This window comes from Cryptomeria japonica, chromosome 4 (assembly GCF_030272615.1).
Source record: "Cryptomeria japonica chromosome 4, Sugi_1.0, whole genome shotgun sequence".
In the NCBI taxonomy this organism is placed as follows: Eukaryota; Viridiplantae; Streptophyta; class Pinopsida; order Cupressales; family Cupressaceae; genus Cryptomeria; species Cryptomeria japonica.
In genome coordinates, this window is record NC_081408.1 from 500,862,671 (window position 1) to 500,870,939 (window position 8,269).

The following is an 8,269-nucleotide window of genomic DNA, read 5'->3' on the forward strand; positions in this document are numbered from 1 at the left end:
TGAATTCTTACTCATTTTACTCCTACAATCAATATCCTTATGCTCAACCTTATTACAAGAATATCAATTACCATTGAAATATTGAGAGTGCCTAGTTGGATCAAATCGTTTAAGACCAGTCTTTCTAAAGTTCTTATAGTTTTGGACTTGTGTGAGGTAGTTCTTTTTTCCTTATGTATTCTTAGTTTCATCATGTATTTTTTTCTTCTTCCTTGTCACTCTTTCATTCATCCATATTTGTTTTACAGCTTTCCCCCTTTTCAAAACCAGGACTTCGAGTTTTTTGAAATCCAATTATCTCATCAAGGATATATCAATGCTCTTTTTGAATTGAAGATTCTTGTCCATCTGATTCTTGACTTCTAATTCTTTCCTCGGAAAAAAATAATTTCTTCCTCAAGCTTAGTGCATTTAGAAAACTTGCCATGAAGCTTGGAATGCAAAAAATCAACAATCTTATTACCTTCTTCAAGTTCAGTCTTTAGGTTAACTATTTCATTTTCTACCTTCTTGAGTTTGACTTCACATTCTTTGTTTTCTTTAATTTGGGCATTAAGTTTGACAATTGTCTTTTATACCCTTTTGAATTTGATCTTATATTTATCACACTCTACCCTTGTAGCATCCATGTCTTGAAGAGTATACCAAAGTTCTCCTTCAAGATCTACTTCACAATCATCTAGATTGATATCCAAATTTCCTTTTAGATCCATTTCCTCTAGATCTGATTCAGGATAAATTACATCATTAAGAAGTGTTTTAGTTCCCATGTGTTCAAGTGCAAGATCTACCTCAATTTTTAGACTCTTATCTAGGAACCTTGCTCTAATACCAATTTTTTAACACACCGAAATGTTGAGAGGGGGGTGAATCACAATATACTTTAAACTTAAACAATCCATTTGTATATTAAACATCAAATCAGATCTTCCAAAAAGAAGAACAGAAAGTAAAGCATGTAGCATAATATTCCACACAAGGACACTAACATTTTAACATGGAAAACCCATTGAAGGAAAAACCATAGTGAGATTTATCTCATGATATAAATGAATAAGTTCTAAAATATTGTTTTAAGACTCACTACCTAAGGAAGCTCACTACTCCCTAATGGACTTGTTGAGAACGATACAAAAGACACATAGACTCACTAATGAGATTCACTATTTTATAATAGGATACATGAAAATTACAATGAAAAACATAAATATGAACTACTATAAAAGATGCATCTAACATATGTTGATGTGGCAGTCCCCTTTTTGAACACTTATTCCATCTTTCTGCATTGATATATATCACAATTGATTTTTTCTTTTATTTATATTCTCTGCAACATATCATAACACCATTTAGGTTGGCTCCCAGATGAACTTTAGATGAAACGTGTGATACAACATAGGTCAGCTCCAAACCCATGCATAATGAAACAAAATGAGTTGTGGATCAAATCAAAGCATAAATTATCTCCAAAATATTTTCATACATCCTCAAAAGCAAATATAATAGGTCAAGATCAAACCGAAAATGAAGGAAACCAGATTGTTAGCCCAATCAACAACAATGCCACGGAAACTACCAATTGTACACCTTTGCATCAACGGGGAGAGACCGAAAGAATAATATGGACCAAGATATCAGCATTATAGACTATCAAAAATATATCTAAACCATGTCTTAAAGAATCTAATCATTATGTGTTGGCGCAAGTAGAGAAAACCACCGAACTCATAAACACAGAGCATCTCGGGCAGATTGTAACACTTCAACACTAGTGTAGGATATTGAAATGTACTGCACCAAACCAACTAAATCTAGCATTAATGAATTCTCAAACCTCTCTGATCATATTCCCCATTCCACACAATTGTATCTACCCATCCATAGAACTATAGATTATACTAGTAAACTTTTCAGATACTTAACTCTATTCTAATGCACTTTGAAGAATGACCAACACAAACTATTCCTATAGAAGATGTTATGACATGAAAGTATGGAAATAACCTCTTTTTTATTACCAAACTTAACTCCAGAACTACGCAACCAAATCATACAATGTGGAGGAATGTGGATCAAAATTTAGAGACACAGTCATAGGAAGATACACTATTTGTTTCTTAACTTTTCTCAATAGCTAAAGTATGAAGACTCAACCTGTCATCATCCAACTTCTTGAACATGTAGAAACAAATCAATGTAATTGCACTCCTCATCCAAAGCATAAACAATGTGTAACTAGCTTGATATGTACATACCATACTTCCAGACTAACTTAATATCTTCTTATGTCATGGATGTATCTATTGATCTTTCAAACTAACTTGTTTTTCTCAATCATGTTGACCCCATGTCTCTAACTATGTTAAACCATCTCTCTAGAATATCTCTCTCAAACATGTGTTGATCTCACACTGTTTCTCAACCTCTTCAACTACACTAATACATTTCAATACAAGTATGATAGATTGACATCAATGACAACATTTAGTACATATTGATAACAATGACATCATCTATGAGTATGCTCTCTTCTTTTGAGCATCATTCTTCTCTACACATTTTGATGGATAATAACACTTGTATGGGTATACTAGGAGTGGATCTATCAAGGTTGACGACAACACATTCAATGATGTTATTTGTGTCCCTTAATTAGCTTACAACATCCTTTCTATCTACTATTTTAATCACAATGGGACAAGAAAGATAGTTTAGTTTACATCAGATTCAATTATAAATAGATATATGCATAGTAGAGAGCTTATTACAATTGGTAGTGTTGATCATGCATCATTATTATATAAGATCTCATTGTTTCTCCCATTGAGCATGTAGTTCCATTGATTGGTCCTAACTCTCATGCATTTAGAGTGGATCAAGTATCTGTGAGGTTTGGTCACTTGAACCTATTTGTGTTTAGTCATCCACCATGGTTCCTAAGAATTTTGTTTGTTGGAAATATTAGTTTGTATGGTTTTCATTGGCGTGAAAGTTGGTTGTCTGGATGGATTCTGGTCCAGATATGTTTGTGTTTTTGTTTAGCGTTGCAGTTGTGTTTGGGGTTACAATTGAGCTTGATATTTTGGTGTTGGTTGTGGTAATTCGGTTTTAGTTTGCATAAGTTGGTTGTTTCTATTCTCTGGGAGTAAGGGTGTATGTTAGTCTGGTCCAAAAAGTCTTTGATGGCCTCTGAATATGTTGAAGTTTATGTTGTGGATTAGTGGACATGATTTTGTGGCTCATATAGTATTCTCAGTTTGTTTCTCTGGTGGTATTTTTGTTTCGTAAGAGAGCTATGTTGATTTGTGTGTATTGGAATAGTTCGTCCAGATAGATTATCATGTTTGAATCATATTATTTGGTTTGGATATGCATTGGAGAATGAGTTCGAATATTTTTATGGGTTTCACCATTGTGTGTGGAGATCTGTGTGGCATAATTTGCATTGAAAGATATCTTTTGGCCAACTAATTAATGAGTTATATTGCCTATCTATATTGCCTAGAATGTGAAAATCATTGGATTCATCTTGGAAGGATGTGTCATGATTTATTTGGGTTGCCTCTTTCTCTTAGAGTGGACCGCTTTGAGTATTTTGGTCTAGGTGGCTTATTTTATGCAATATTATTTATTATGATTGTGGTTGACCCTTAGTTAGGTTTCTGATGATCTATCTTATATTTAAGGAGTGTAGTTGTATGAGTTGAGTAATGGAATATGTGAATTGATGAGAAGTGTATGCAAATGATATGCAAGAAAATTTGAGAATGTAGATGTGCAAAAGATAGTAAAGAGCTTTGAAGGTGACATATTTTGTGAGATGGTGCATTGACACAGTAATAGTGGTTAGAGATGTTTACCATGATGTTGGTCACTTGACATTGATGTTCAAGAATAATCTCATGTTTTGGAGATCCTTCTCATATCATTGCTACTATTTCTTCTATTTCTAAATGATAGTGGGTCCTTTAGTAGCATTTTATATCTTTCCTTGAAGTAGTGTGCCTAAATTGTGCAAGTCCATGTAACTTGCCCTAAGGTAGTGTTCCTTGGCTTTGCAAGTCCATCAGGTGTTGTTGCTCCTTGGCAGTAAGCCTATAACATTGCAAGAATTTATATTCATATTGTGAGTTTGATTCTCATCATGGTTTTTCCATGTTTGGGTTTTCCACATAAATATGGTGTTCATGTGTTAAAAGTTGATGTGTCTTCAGTGTTGTTGTAGAATGGTTAGATGTTATTTATTATTTATATGTTTTAAAGTTTTGAACTGATTCACCCCACCTCTCAGTCCTATTGTGGGTTCAACATTGTTGTGTCTACTCCTCCACCTCCACCTCCACCTCCACCTCCACCTCCTTCTTCTTCAAAGATCAAGTCAATTCAGCAAGTTTATAGTTTCCTTATAGTTTCTATTTTGTGGAATGACTACTTGTTAGATATTGTAAGGTTGCTTGATACATCACACATTCTAGACATTGTGAACATTCTTGAGGATCTTCACTTACTCTTTGATGAAAGCTTGAAATTTCCTATCACCCCATCTTCAGTGCCTTATGAGATTGTTCATTAGTCTTCTATGGCATACATCATAAGACTATTTCTTCCATATCCTTTCATGGAATTGCTTTTGCCTTAGCCATTAGATTTGTTTTTTCCTAAGGGGAGGAACATGGTTTTCTGCTTTAGGATCTTCATCAACATTCATACTTGTGCCTTCATTTTCAGCATTGAAGCTTCTCTCTTATGGGAGGGTACATCATCTCTTCATTTCTTTCTTGTGGGTGGGATGTTGATTATACTTATGTGATTGATTCAAAACTTGGGGGGCAAAATCTTGAGTCATTCATGCTTAGTCACATGTACCTTTTCATATATTTTTCTCTCTTTTTGAGAGGAGTTTTCTTCCATTGTTTTTCTTATCATTTTCTTTGTTTGTGAGAGTTGCATTAGTTTATACATGGGTACCTAATCAGGCCTTGTTGTCAGGACCCATTCCTGCATGTATTCATCTTAACTTTTTGGCTACTCCCTAAGTTCATCTTAAGGGGGGTATTGAAGTAATTAGGACATTGTCTAATTAACTCTATAATTAGGTCCCTTATTACTTTATCCACTTAAGTTAAATTTGGGTGCTTTTTTCTTTTATTAGATTAGGCTACTAACAACTTAAGTTGTCTCATTCGTTATGATTGTGACACTTGGTACTAGCTAATTTAAACTTTCTTTAGGGTTGCAACTAGGGTTTCATTCATCCTTTTCATAAGACTTCATTCATTCATTTTATCATATCTTTTGTGCATCAATATAGAATTCTCGAGTTGTTGAGAAAATCATTCTTGTTTGATCTTCATTTGTGGTAGGTGTTGTACTTGTAGATGATTCATGGGCTTGTCAAGTTGAACCATCAACTTGAACAATGTTACCATATCTAAACTATTAATTTATAAAGAAATTTTTAGAGAATCCTTATTTTACAACCATATGCATCTCTATTTTTAACACAAATATCAAATTCTATAAAAGAAAATGTGACATCCAATCATGTTATTTGCATTGGGATGTATTATGACTAATAATCTAATAATGTGTGATTAATAAAATAGGAAACACATTCCATCTATGTCATCCGGTGCCAACAATCCACCAACTGAAAAATTAATAAACAAAATATATTATTGTGAATAATATGCATAATAATTGGTGGCTTCATCAAATGCTATTTTATATAATATAAAATATTTTGGTACTCTCCATTGTATTGAAACTTAGTATCTTTCTACAATAGTATTCTAAAAGATAAAGTGTGCCATGCTAATTATAAAATAAATCATCAAATGGTTTGTATCTTATGTTAAAAACTGCATACCTATATAATATTTTGATATATTAATAATATAGTATATATTGGCTTTGGCCCATAGCTCAAATGGTTGGTAAGGTTGTGTCAAGGCTTTGGGTTGTTCCCATGTAGGTCCAAGGTTCAACTCTTGTTGGCTAGGTTGTTTGAGACCACGTAGTCGTCTATTGAGGTATTCTTACCTCAGTTTGCCTACTCTATACCCCAAAACTCATCAAATAAGTAAGATCGAGGCAAGGTGTGGTTGGGTCGTTGGACTCAGTTGCTAGGTTATCAAGGTTGAGTTGCTTGTTGATATGTGTGTATCAACCTTTATGCTTTACCTAGACATAATACATCTCAACAAGCAATCACCATCTATACCAAATATGATTTTCTTAGGATTTAATCAAACTTGATATTGTTGTGGTCTCTTAGAGATAATCATCAAATCTTGAAGATGATCATTGTGTTCTTAGTTTTACTAAAAACTTATCTACACATAATCTTCTTAAAGATTATGCATCAATTCATTGAAAATTAAATTCACAAGCCTTTGATAGAGAACACGTGTTTCAATAAAAAAAGGCATTATGACATAACAAAATATGGTGAATCTCGTGTTCATCTTGGGGACTGATAAGAATCTAATCGTAAGACACATACCCATCCATAAATGATAACATCACATGTTATTGGTGGAGTCGACAATCATGTCGATGTTAGGAAATTAAAATATATATTTAGACAATAATTAGATCTCTAAAATAAGTGAATATAAAAATATATCCACCAATTTTGGCCAAATGCACTATATGAAAGTCATATAGAATAGTTAGTAGGTCTAATAAAGTAAAATTCCAATAGCTAATCAATTTCATCTTTAACCACCATAGCAACTTTAGGATACATCTTTATAATTTTCTATTTGATAAGGTAAGATTCAGGATGAAGAATAATACTCTCTTACAATATCACTAGAGATGTCTAGGATGTCTTAATAAGACATTTCAAATAATTCATTATAAACTTGCAATAATGTAGACATATTATACAGCATAAAGATCACGTTAAAATTCACTATTTTTAAATTTTTTCTCTATCATTTTAATCCATATCAACATTAAAGATGCAACCAATAGCTTATGTATTATTTTTCATGATTTAGTAAAAAAGATATTAGAAAACTCTATAGAAGTGAGAATAAAATTCTAAAACATATGAGAAACTTTTATCATGACAAAACTTAGACAAATCTTCATAAATACCCAAGAATTCAGCAAAAGTCTCATTGTTAGCAAGTGTATTCAAAGGATGAGAAAAGTCTAGGAGATGTATGCAAATAAACTTAAAATGTATCAAATTGTAATCTTATGTCATGAATAATTGCACAAGTGTTTTTTTTTTCTATTCTTTGCAATATTTGCTAGTTATATTGAAACTTATCTCTAATAGATTCTAATAAATTGTGAATAAACAAACTGGAAAATTAAATTATTGAAAAATATTTTAGAGATAATTTCTTCTCAATTAGAATAATCATATTAGTACTATTTAAAATAATATAAACTTTAAGAAATAAAAACTTATATTAATTTAATAATATTCAAGAGATTTTTTTTAACTCTTCAACATTGATTTGTTTGTTATATAAGAAAACCTTGAACAATCTCCTATAACAAATAAATAAATTATTTTCCATAATACGGTGTTGGCGATAACTATTACCATTTATCTACCTACACTACTATAGGTCCTACCGGGAGTCGAACCCAGGTCGCTGGATTCAAAGTCCAGAGTGCTAACCACTACACCATAGAACCAGTAATTGTACAACTAAAAGTTTAATTTAAGACTTAAGTAATTGATATAAAACTTCATTGAATTAACCAAACTACAACCAAGTTTTTTGATGCGATGAAAAAACCTCATTGCAAAACACCTATACATGCTTTCTTTAAGAGAGCAAAAACCAGTGATATCGCCGTCTGTGGGAATCGAACCCACGACCACGTGGTTAAAAGCCACGCGCTCTACCAGCTGAGCTAAGACGGCAGACATGTTATATGTCACAAAAACTTTTACAGATCTATTACCACTTTAAGATTAATTAGCCAATCACGTGTATAAATTATCTGTGTATAGGATATGCAAAAAAATTCGAGGATTTGGAAAAGGCTGTAGAAGATGGAATTCTTTTATTATCAATAGTGATAGCAAAGATGTTATGCCGGAAAGTATTTAAAAGACAGTTTTTAGAAGGGATAGACATGTGTTGATGAATTTGGAAAATCATTGGATCTTTATTTTCAAAGATTACAACAATTTAGTTGAAGAGGTGGCAGAGTTTCTCCTAATTCTGACGGATGAAGAGGAGTATGCGGACAACTGGATGAGTGGAGTTTCTGCAGAATTGGGCGAAGATTG

General features: G+C 32.5%; 2 non-coding genes across 2 annotated transcripts; both read right to left on the reverse strand.

Moving 5' to 3' along the window:
• Nucleotides 1–7,593: 7,593 nt before the first annotated feature.
• TRNAQ-UUG (transfer RNA glutamine (anticodon UUG)) lies at nt 7,594–7,665 on the reverse strand. The gene has a single exon. It is a non-coding gene; the product is annotated as a tRNA-Gln (tRNA).
• Nucleotides 7,666–7,824: 159 nt separating this feature from the next.
• TRNAK-UUU (transfer RNA lysine (anticodon UUU)) lies at nt 7,825–7,897 on the reverse strand. Its single transcript has one exon. It is a non-coding gene; the product is annotated as a tRNA-Lys (tRNA).
• Nucleotides 7,898–8,269: the final 372 nt, after the last annotated feature.